The 12,549-nt window shown below is 42.3% G+C and overlaps 1 protein-coding gene across 2 annotated transcripts in view; it reads right to left on the bottom strand.

Moving 5' to 3' along the window:
* The window catches only part of TBCD (tubulin folding cofactor D), a 487,835-nt gene that overhangs the window by 57,666 nt on the left and 417,620 nt on the right, over positions 1–12,549 (bottom strand). The window lies entirely within an intron of this gene.

The following is a 12,549-nucleotide window of genomic DNA, read 5'->3' on the forward strand; positions in this document are numbered from 1 at the left end:
AACACTCTAGAATAAGCTTCCCAATGAGTTTCCCTTATCCCTAAGGACAAAGCAATTCTATAAAATATTCAGAGCACACCTAAAATCAGTGCATTTACATTTCAGATCATAGCTCTAGGCCAGTGGTCTCAAACTCAAACCCTTTGCAGGGCCACGTTTTGGATTTGTAGGTACATGGAGGGCCTCAGAAAAAAATAGTTAATGTCTTATTAAAGCAATGGCAATTTTGCATGAGGTAAAACTCTTTATAGTTTATAAATCTTTCCTTTTGGCTAAGTGTTAATAATAATATTGCCATTTATAGCTAAAGAGACATATGATCAAGAAGCTGTTTTATTTTACTTTTGGGATTATGATAAACATAGTAACTGGCGGGCCGCATGTGGCCCCCGGGCCGCAAGTGAGACCACTGCTCTAGGCTGAGACTATGGAAAACTGTACCTAGGCTGTTATACCTGCAGTTTACCATTTTTTACCCATTTTCTTTTATATTCTGAATGAACATACAGTATAAATTCTGGGCAAATGTGAAAGAGTGCTAGGCAGGCCTCTTATATGAAAGTTTAATTTCCTATTAGACACTGAAATTTTTTTCTAGCTCATGGACTAATACTTATTATCTTGTATCATCAAATTTGCAGGCACTTCAATGCCCTAGCACGGCTTCAGCAAAGGAAGATTGTGCTTGACAAACTTACTGCACTTCTTCGAGGGAGTAAATGGGCAGATAGACAAGGGTGACCCGTATATCTGGATTTTTAGAAGGCGTTTGACAAGATTCTGCATGAACGTCTACTTCAAAAAATTGCGAGCCATGGAATTGAGGGCGATATACTCACGTGGATTAAAAACTGGTTGGCAGATAGGAATCAGAGAGTGGGGGTGAATGGACAATACTCGGACAGGAAAAGCATCATGAGTGGAGTGCCGCAGGGTTCGGTGCTCGGGCCTATGCTCTTCAACATATTTATAAATGACCTAGAAATTGGCACCACGAGTGAGGTGATTAAATTTACGGACAATACAAAGTTATTCAGAGTAGTGAGGACACAGAAGGATTGCGAAGACCTACAAAGAGACAAATATGCTCGAGGAATGGGCCGCAAAATGACAAATGAGGTTCAACGTGAATAAGTGCAAGGTAATGCATGTCGGTAACAGAAATCATAGGCACGAATACAGGATATCCGGTGCTATACTTGGAGAGAGCCCCCAGAAAAAAGACTTGGGAGTACTTGTAGACAAGTCAATGAAACCGTCTGCGCAATGTGTTGCGGCAGCGGCGAAAAGGGCAAACAGAATGCTAGGAATGATTAAGAAGGGGATCACAGATCTGAAAAGGTTATCATGCCATCATACCGGGCCATGGTACGCCCCCACCTGGAGTACTGTGTCCAACACTGGTCACCGTATATGAAAAAAATCATAGTACTACTTGAAAGGGTCCAGAGAAGAGCAACAAAAATGGTTAAGGGATTGGAGGAGTGGTAGAAATCTGGAACGCTCTTCCAGAGGCTGTTATAGGGGAAAGCACCCTTCAGGGATTCAAGACAAGGTTGAATAAGTTCCTATTGGAACAGAACATATGCAGGTAAGGCTAGACTCAAATAGGGCACTGGTCTTTGACCTAAGGACCGCTGCGTGAGTGGACTGCTGGGCACGATAGACCACTGGTCTGACCCATCAGCGGCAAATCTTATGTTCTTATATGTGTATTAGAGAATGACACGGAGAAAAAATCTGTCCCCGCCACCGCCCCGTCCCACCATCCTCTGCACCGCCCCGTCACCGCCGTTCCCTTCACTGCCCCGTCACCGCCATCCCTTTCACCACCCCGTCACCGCCACTGTCATCCCATTCACCGCACCGTCGCCGTCCCCGCTGCATCCATATAAGCCTTAGTACTGTAATATTTAGCGTATTCCTTTCTTAGAAATCAAAGTTCCTGCTGCTGAACTAGAGAAAGAGATGTTCAGCTGGCAGGGCTTTGTTTATAAATTTTTATCAAAACAACTAATATACTACTTTATCCTAAAGCAAAAATTAAATAAATATAATTTTTTTTCTACCTTTGTTGTCTGGTTTCTGCTTTCCACATCTTCTCATTCAATTCCTTCCATCCACTGTGTGTCTTCTCTCTGCGTCTTCTATTTGCTGTTACTGTGCCTCTCCCTTCACCCCCCCCCCAATTGGTCTAGCACCCATCTTCTTCCCTCCGCTCCCCCATAGTCTGGCGTCTGTCTTCTTCCCACTCTGTCTTCCACATTTCCCTTCAGGGTCTGTTCCTCTCCACCCTCTTTCAATGTCTGTCCTATTCCTTTCCACCACCACCCTTCCCTCCCTCCTTTACCATCTGTTCCTTTCTACCATCCTTCAGCTCCTCTCGCGTGGCCTATCTATCTACCTTCCTCCCTCTTATTTTCATGGCACGTTACAATGTAATTTGTGCAAGCCACTGGAGCCTGCGAGCTCGGTCCCTGTCCCATCCCCACAAACCATCTCGCTTCTGTGCTCCTATTTTCCCCATTTCTAATATCTCCCCTATGTATCTGCCATTGCCCCCCCCCTGTGTCCATATACCATCCCCATGGCATGTCCCCTTTATGTCTCTGTCCCTATGCCCCATGCACATAATTTCCACTTTTTCTGTTACCTTCCTGTGTCCAGATTTCCCCTATCTTCCTCTTCCATACCAGTGTGTCTCTTCTTTTCAACCCCATCTAGCTTTTTTCCCTCTTTCTTCCCCCATCCCCCCCTGCTTCTAGCATCTGGCTCACCTGCCTGTCCTTCCCTTTCTTTCCTGCTGTGGGTTTTTCTTTCCATTTTCATCCCCTTGGCCCAGAATCCTTTTCCCTTTCACTCCCTCCTTCCAGTTTGAGCCGGGAACACGGGCGATCGCACGGTCCTCGCAGCCCCCATCCGCCTGCCCAATTGATCGTAGTGATTAGCCAGCTCTCTCCCTTCTCCTCACCTTAGTTTGCAGGCTTTTTTTTTCGGCGACCTGCACGCTTTCCCAAAGAGCCCCCACCCGCCTGCCCAATCGATCATAGTGATTAGCCAGCTCTCTCCCTTCTCCTCACCTTAGTTTGCAGGCTTTCTTTTTCGGCGACCTGCACACTTTCCCAAAGAGCCGTGCACGCGCGGCTGCTCACTGTTCAAGTTTATTAGGATTTTATATACCGCCTATCAAGGTTATCTAAGCGGTTTTTACAATCAGGTACTCAAGCATTCTTCTGCTCTGCTGCAACTTCCTGTTTCCGGTTGCGTCAGAGCAGAAGATCGAAACTGAGCAGCAGCGGGTGCGCGGCTCTTTGATAGTGTGCGGGTCGCCGAAAAAGAAAACCTACAAACTAAGGTGAGGAGAAGGGAGAGAGCTGGCTAATCACTAGGATCGATTGGGCAGGCGGGTGTGGGCTGCGGGGACCGCGCGATCCTTCATGCCTCACTGCGGGGACAAGACCATTCACCGCTCCACGGGGCGGTGAATGGCCTTGTCCCCGTCCCCGCAGCGACTGCTAGTTTTCGTTCCCCGTTTTGGCGGGTTACCCGCGGCTAAATGTGGTGGCCGCGGGTAAACCGCTACCGTGTCATTCTCTAATGTGTATATCCCCAGTTCCTACTAGCAATGAGTGTGTTCACCCTCTAAAACTGCCTCCACTTACTGGAGTTTCTTTACTCAGACTGCTGTAGCTTTGATATGGACTACCCATTCAATCACCCTCTGCAAATGAACAGATCCATTCCTATATCCAACAGATATATAGGACCAAATTCTGTAAAGGACATCTAACTTTAGGTGTCCACAATGTGGACATCCATCAACTTAGGCATCCAAATAAAGTGGATAATAAGTCCAATTAATGACTTTAACAAGCAGTAACTGTAACCTAGATGTCCAAATGCTGGATACGATTCTACAAGTAGACATTCACGATTTCGTGGACGCCTATCAGAAAAAGTCACGCCTAAAAAATAGGCGTGGCAGTGGCTTCAATTTGGATGTCCATTTACAGAATTGCATGCTGTTCAGCACCCAAACGTGTTTACCTAACACCTAAAATGTAGAAGTTGCAAAATCAGGTCTACTTTTGAGTGCAAGCTGGGTGATAGGTAGATGCAAGTTATGTGGACATGACTTAGGCGTGCCATAGACATCCGTTTATAGGTAAATGGGGCTTTTATTTTTGGGGTATAGAGGACTCCAGGTTGATATTAAGCTGGAGTCCTCTATACAAGTAGAATCACCCTGGGAGGTGCCGATGATGAAAGTAATTTCTGGGGCTATCCAGAGCTAGCAACCTAAACTACCATTTTTCGTGATGACATCACCAGAAGTCTCAGTCCAAGAATTCATTCTTTACAGACATCTCTCTCTTGTAGCATGATCACTCTATATTGAAGAACAGGATCACTAAATACTATGGCAATACTCGTGAAACCTGTTCTACAAATCCTTCTATTCTTTTAATGTTCATTTGTTAACTGTGACTGACTTAAGGAAACTGAAGCACAAACATAATTAAACAACACTTATTCTCGAATTACAAAGGCCAACGTGTCTAGAATTGCAGTTTAGGTTGACCTTTGATTGTCATTGATGCTCCATAGCTGAACTCAAGCCTTTTTCTTTTATGTTATTGTGAAGCAACACACATTATCCATCTCTCACTGATGAAAGCCTGCCTGAATCATTTATATAAAGAAAGTGCCTTTTGACTTTAGAATGTTGCTAAAATGGCGAGAATAAAGCCCAAGTTAAATAGCAGTTCTTCTTGAAGTAATAAAATATTCAATCTAAGTAATTTTTTTTTTTTAACATTCAGAAGATTATTCTATCACAAAATCTTTAAGAAGGAAAAAACTCACAGTAACTTCTTTGCATAAGCTATAACGGGAAAGGGGGGGGGACTTTTGCACAAATGATTAACACACAGCAATTACTCATTCAAAAATAGATTTTCATGCATACTGTGTCACTGAATGTAAATCTCTTTTGTATATTCATTAGGGATTTCTTGAAACGATAAGAACTATGAATACCACTGCTCTACATATTCTGAAAATATGATATTCTGATATAAATAGGACAGAAAACAAAACAGTTAAGGGAACTGACATCCATCCATAGAGGGCAGTCTCATAAACCTTCTCTGGCAAGTAGGCAAAAAAAGAATATAATCCCTAGAAATCCAATTTCTTAATTATTATTTTATAGCTTAGCACTTATCAATTGTATACACAACTGTGAATTTCAGTAGTCCAGTGTCATGAGAAACACCAGGACCCTGACCCTAGGCATAGGTCATGTGTTTTCACCTCTAATAGCAAAACTCTGGTGCTGTGCTTGGCACATCTCCTGCCTCCTATCTGTCAACCAGGATTTATTCCACCTTTTCAGGGAACACTTCAGGCTCATGCTTCAAACTTCTGGTAGCCTCTACATAATACAGTGGCCAGATCGAACAGGGCAATCATGCTGAAAGGATCACTTCCAAAACTGCAAGCAGATGAGTAGTCAGGACACAGGCTAAGGTCATGGCTGGCAGAGCAGGTTCATACACAGAAGTTAGCCAAAGGCCAGATACTAAAGATCAGTAGAAGAGTACAGCACTCAAGGGCTTGTGAATATGACATATCTGAGGGCATGAACTAGGAAAAATGAAAACTCCAGGTTTGTTTGGTTTTTTTTTGGGGGGGGGTTAAGTGGCACCAGCATGTGCTGTTTTATTTATTGCTATTTTTACATCACTTCCCTTTAACCAAAGGAATTTACAGAAAATCACCATTCATATTAGCTCCATGTTCAGGGGCAATTAAGAACATAAGAGTTGCCATTACTGGGACAGACCGAAGGTCCATCAAGCCCAGTATCCTGTTTCCAAAAGTGGCCAACCCAGGTCACAAGTACCTGACAAGAACCCAAGGAGAAAAGCAAATTTTGTGCTGCTTATCCTAGGAATATAAACAAAAACAAAAAATGTTCTGGAGATAATTTATTAAACACTGACATATAAAACCATGAAAATTCAATTTAAAAAGTACAATGCTAAAAAATACGGTGATAAAAATCCACCTGGACCCTACACAATCCATGTTTCGGCAAACACGCCTTCCTCAGGGGTCCAATGGTTTGCAAACTCACATATAAAGAATTGGACTGAAAACAGTCTATTGTCTTTAAACATGTGAGAAAAGAGCATCCGCAGACAAGATGAAGTAGCAAAAAAAAGAGGTGTAGGGTCCAGGTGGATTTTTATCACCATATTTTTTAGCATTGTACTTTTTAAATTGAATTTTCATGGTTTTATATGTCATTGTTTAATAAATTATCTCCAGAACATCTGTTTTTGTTTTCATCGGTGGATTGTTTTCACTGTGGATCATTGAGTCTCCCCATTTTTCTTTGTTATCCTAGGAATAAGCAATGGATTTCCACAAGCAATCTTAATAAAGGTTTAGGGACTTCTCTTTTAGGAAATTATCCAAATATGTTTTAAACCCTACTAACTGCTTTCATTACATTCTCCGCTCTATTTACAAACTGCCCAAGAACTACATCCTTGTATCTGCCGTATCACCTGCTAATTACCTCATTTCTAAAACCTACCCTTACTTCTCCATCAATCTATAGACTGCTCCTAAAACTACCTGCACAGCTGCTCCCAAAACCCCACAAAGTACCCCTCTCATAAATTACCCCCAGCAACTGCCCCACCACCCTGCAAACAGCCCCAACACAGAAAAACTACCCTTTGCAATTGCCTCAATACCTTGAAAATTACCCACACTCACAAAAATTACCACCTATAATCAATCTGCAATCCCACAGACTCCCATAACCCAATTCCAGCAGCTGCCCAATCTGAAAACTGCTCCCAACCATGAAAAGTACCCCCTGGAATTGCCTCAGTGGTCTCAACACACAAATGCATGCAGATGGATTGGAAAAAATTCCTTGAGCCATTCTCTACATGCTAGCCTCACTTATCTTGATGTATATATTATTATTGTATAACTAGTGTGTAAGTCCATTACATTGAGGGGTGCTAGAGGTTGGTCTTGTCTGTTGTTTTTTTTCCTTTGCCTCTCTCTCCTTGGACGCTGCCTATCTGTCTGTCATTTTTTCTGTCTGTGTCTCTCCCTATGTCCTTAGTGCCCTCATTGTCTCCTTCCCATGTCCTTAGTACCCCTTCCTACATCCTTAGTGCCCCCTGTACCTCCTTCCTATGTCCTTAGTGCCCCCAGTGCCTCCGTACTGTGTCCTTAGTGCTCCAGTGCCACCTTCTCGTGTCCTTAGTGCCCCAGTGCCTCCTTCCCGTGTCCTTAGGGCCCCCAGTGCCTCCTTCCCGTGTCCTTAGTGCCCCAGTGCCTCCTTCCCGTGTCCTTAGTGCCCCCAGTGCCTTTCCTATGTCCCCATCACTATCTTCCAGACTTTGTCCCACCCCCACCCCCGATGCCAGCCTACCTGCCTCCATCACATCCCCCTGAGCAACATGTTTCCATTTAACGCCCTCCCCCCCACGCCGACCCTAACCGGCACACCCGAAACCCCCGTTGACCCTCCCAGCCAATCCCCCCACCGCTAGACGACTGACAAATCTCCCGGCTCCAGCAGCGTCTGAGGCATAGTAAACACGCTGCTTCGTGTCCTTCTACTGCCCTAATTTCCTCTGCCGCATCTCTGATGATGTCATCAGGGACGTGGCAGAGGAAATCAGGCCAGTAGAAGGACGCGAAGCAGCGTGTTTACTGTGCCTCAGACGCTGCTGGAGACGGGAGGTTTGTGTTCGTCTTGCGGTGGGAGATTCGGCTGGGAGGGTCAACCGGGGTTTCAGGTGTGCCGGGTGAGTCGGCGCTGGGGGGGGGGGAGTTGCGGCATGTTACCTGCCGCCGATCTTTGGAATAGAACCCTAAGAGTGCATGCACACTCTTGCCTGCCACGGACATATAAATCAGGGATCAGGGAACACACAGGTAAGAGTGCGCATGTGCGCTTAGCGTTTTATTATAGTAGATAATGTAAGATGTTCAGATTATATTAAAAGGGTGCTTTTAAATAAATATAAGGTGTTAAACATCTGGGGTAGGGTTACCAGACATCCGGAATTCCCCAGACATATCCCCCTTTTGAGGACATGTCTGGGGGTCCGGATGGCTTTTCAAAACCCGGCACTTAGTCTGGGTTTTGAAAAGCCTCCTCAAATTGTGTCAGGCAGGGAGGAAGTCCACGCATGCGTAGATGCCATGGAATGACATCAAATGGCAGCCACGCATGTGCAGATTTCCTCCCTGCCCGACAAAAGCAGACAGCTGGGGAGGGGGGGCTGGGGCGGGATTAGGTAGTTACAGGGCAGGGTTGGGCGGGTCTAGGGGTCTGAATTTTCCAATTGGAAAATCTGGCAACCCTAATCTGGGGCACATTCTTAAACAGAAAAAAAAAAAATCTGATGTTCTTTTGATTTATCATGACTTTAAAAACTGAAAGTATCACCGTGCATTAATTTAAAATAAAAACCAAAACCACACATTCGGGATACAAAAATGTAAGGCCCAAAGAGTCAATATCATAAGAAGATGAAGGGATAAAGGATGTTGAAAAGGAATATGGGAATTGCTTTTTCACCAAGACTGTGGTAGAGACCTCTTAATAGGAACGGAGCAGCAGAATGCAAGTATCTTCCAGGCATATAAGGTTGTAATAAATTAGCAATGTATTAGTGATCATTACGACAAAGTGCCTTGAAAATCAACTGGCACCTCAGTTTAGGCACCCAATGCCATGTATCAAGCACCAATTTTATAACAGCATCTCAACACCAAGATTCTGTTACAGAATACTAGTGTTTGCCAGCATTAGTGCATCCATATTTGTTAATGGCAGACAGACTGGCATGCTGTATGGGCTAATTGACTTGCATATAGTATTCTATAAATTAACCACCAAGTTCTATATATGGCACCTTATGCTGTGCACGTAAATCAAGGTGCACAGCCAATTTGCATGCACAACTTAATTGTTTAATAAGCCTAATCAGCACTGATAATTGGCAATTAACACCTCATAATAGATCAGAGAAAGTAATACTGCCGCTTTATAGAGCGATGGTCAGACCACACTTGGAATACTGCATCCAACATTGGTCTCCATACTTAAAGAAGGATTTAAAAATACTCTAGAGGGTGCAGAGACGAGCAACGAAGCTAATAAAGGGCATGGAGAACTTGGAATATGAGGAACGACTTAAGAGACTGGGATTGTTCTCCCTTGAGAAGAGGAGACTGCGAGGGGATATGATCGAGACTTTCAAAATACTGAAAGGAATCGACAAAATAGAGCAGGAAAAAAAATTATTTACAATATCCAATGTGATACGGACAAGAGGACATGGACTGAAGCTAAGGGGGGGACAAGTTCAGGACAAATATCAGGAAGTTCTGCTTCACGCAACGAGTGGTGAACAACTGGAATGCTCTCCAAGAAGAGGTAATTGCGGAATCCACCATTCTAGGGTTTAAGGGTAAGATAGATGCACATCTCCTTATGAGAAGCTTAGAGTGATATGGGGACTAAAACTATGCCAGGGTACACCTGGCGGGGCCTCCGCGTGTGCAGATCGCTGGACTTGATGAACCTAGGGTCTGTTCCAGAGATGGCACTTCTTATGTTCTTATGACATTAATTAAACGTTATGCACACAACTTGGTAAATACACAATTTGGTGTATTATACTACAAAATGTGCTGCATCATTTCTAGCAAAAACAAAACCAAAAACTGCAGACCATGTACAAGATACAGGCACTGTTTATTGCAACATTAATGAAAAAAGGTAAATATACAACCTTATTACCAACCAAGTTTAAAACATGCTATTTGCTTATGTATAAGAGAAATGGTGATATTATGAGTTAAATAGTGACACTTTAATCTTGAAGTAACATATGGATGTGAAAGATAGATAAAAATAGATAAAAAGGAGAAATGTACCATGGTTGATAAGGTATTGGAACAAACAGAAATGAAATGCAACAAACTAATCTATAATAACATAAGGCCAAATGAGCACCACATAACAAAACAAATTACATTGGGAGGAAAACATAATACAGAGAAATTAATGAATCGTTTTACAGATATATAAATTTTAATACCTATCTGAAAACTAACCTTAAAATGAAATATGAACATCATATTCCTAAATCTATAATATTATTGAATATTTATTTCAAACACAAATATAAATTGGTCCATAGCAATATGAATAAATAAATGTTAAAAGATAATGTTACAAGAAAAGTCATTATAAAATGTCTAAGTTGTAATAAAACCGTATTGCAAAGACTTACATTAAGAACATGCTTGAGGGAATCTAATATTAAAAATATGCCTGAGGGAATCTAATATTAAAAATATGGTGATTTTGAATAATTAAATTAATAAGATGAACAAATGAAACATGTCACTATTTAACTCATAATATCACCATTTCTCTTACACATAAGCAAATAGCATGTTTGAAACTTTCTTCTTGGTCACCCCAACCATCTCTTCATATCACATTAAGGTTTGCATGTTTTGTTTTTTTTGGGGGGGGGTTTCTTCCTTTTTTACTCTCACATGTTTGTATAATCACATCACAGTATAATATAAGGATATTGTAATTCACATATTTCACACACATATCTTGCATTATTATCACACTATCACTTGATCACTATGTAATTTCATTACAAGATTTAGATCTATCACGTTAAATTAAATTATATTATATTAGTATTAATATTTATGTTTATTAGGACCCTTGAAGAAGGTAAATAAAGTTGTATATTTACCTTTTTTCACTAATGTTGCAATAAATAGTGCCTGTATCTTGTACATGGTCTGCAGTTTTTGGTTTTGCTTGCTGCTTGGTTCACTGCAGTTTTCGTTGGATTTTTTTTTCTGCATCATTTCTAATGCATGAATCTGAAAAGGGGAGCAAGGCCAGGGAAGGAGTCTGGGCAGATCCTGGGCATTCCCAGAATTTATGCAAATTGTTATAAAACACGCCCGATGTATGCACAAGTTACGCAAAGGGATTTAGGCCTGGTTTTCCTTGGCCTAAATGGGTGTGCCTAGAAGCTGTGACGTGCAATGGCACTTAGCACAATTCTATATGGTGTGAGTACCTTTTATAGAATCGCGCTAAATGCCGTTCTAGGCAGTGTCAATTTTTTGGGTGCCATATATAAAATCAGACCCTAAGACCAGGATTCTCTATCCAGTGCTGATTTTTTAAAGTGCCAGCAGGCACCTAAACTAGTAAAAAAAAAAAAAAAGCCACACAAGCAATGATTTTAACTGAGTTTTGAGGTGCCTACTTGCGCCTAAAAAAATCTGCACCACAATCGGATCTCCATAGGCACTATAGGCCGCCTAATGTCACCATAGACATGGCTAATGCCAGAAGTGGCGTCAAGTAGCCTAATGCACCTATGTAGGCGCAATTCACAACAAAAATAGACACCAGAAATGTAGGCCTGTAAAACTCTGTCTACATTTCTGGCATCTTTCCTGGAGACATGATTCTCTATATGGTGCTGTCGCGTGATTGACAGTGCCGAATAGAGAATCTAGGCCTAAGTGCCTAACTGTGAGACACACCCTGAACTGCCCAAGCTCCACCCATGTATTCACCCCTCCCCTTGCAGTAAGGTGCTGTGGTACACAGGTGCTATCTTATAAAATAAACATCTATTGAACATAGGAACTTGTCAATTAATGGCACCTTTGACCTGTGTACATGGTACATACCTTAGACCTGTGTACATGGTACATACCTTAGACTCCATTTTATAGAATTGTCCTGAAAGTCTTTAACTAACTTTTAAAATCAATTGGTAAGCAACAAACATAAGTGAAACAAGATCTGATCTCTTCTTTCTAATACAAAGCCCATGTGATATATAAGCTGAAGCTTCTTCAACTGACACTGGTAGGCCAACAAATAAAATCTAATAATACAATTCGAAGCTCTTTTTGAGTGAATACTTGCTGTGTGTAAGTCATTTGACTAAAAGTCACACATATGTAAGAAACATAAACAATTCATTAAATACAGCCAATTACCAACTTGTGGCTGGGAAGTCTCATGCTTCCTTTTGATCATGCAGAACAAAAGTAGAACCCTAAATCTGGGAGGTACAAAAACAGGTGAGAATTAAAGAAACCCCCCTCACCCCAAGAAGTCTACAAAGATTCCTTTTGATCATGGACATCATTGCTGCAGGTTTTTGAGCAACTTGGTACAAGCCATGGTGACTAGGGCAGAAGGACGACATTGGAAGGGAGCACCACCCAAGCCCAGCAGGCGGCAGAAAATGGAACTCAGAGTGTCCCATTTTCTGTTCTGCTGGCTGCCAGCCTCCTCTGTGAGAAGTAACCAGGCTGGCCACTGTAGGAGGGCCCGAGGAGAAAGTAGACAGGTCAAAGACCAGGCTCAGTTATGGCTAAGCCCCTGCTTTGCATACTAATGCACACAACACAATCACTAAGCTTGATACATCAGTG

Source organism: Geotrypetes seraphini, chromosome 10 (assembly GCF_902459505.1).
Source record: "Geotrypetes seraphini chromosome 10, aGeoSer1.1, whole genome shotgun sequence".
NCBI lineage: Eukaryota > Metazoa > Chordata > Amphibia > Gymnophiona > Dermophiidae > Geotrypetes > Geotrypetes seraphini.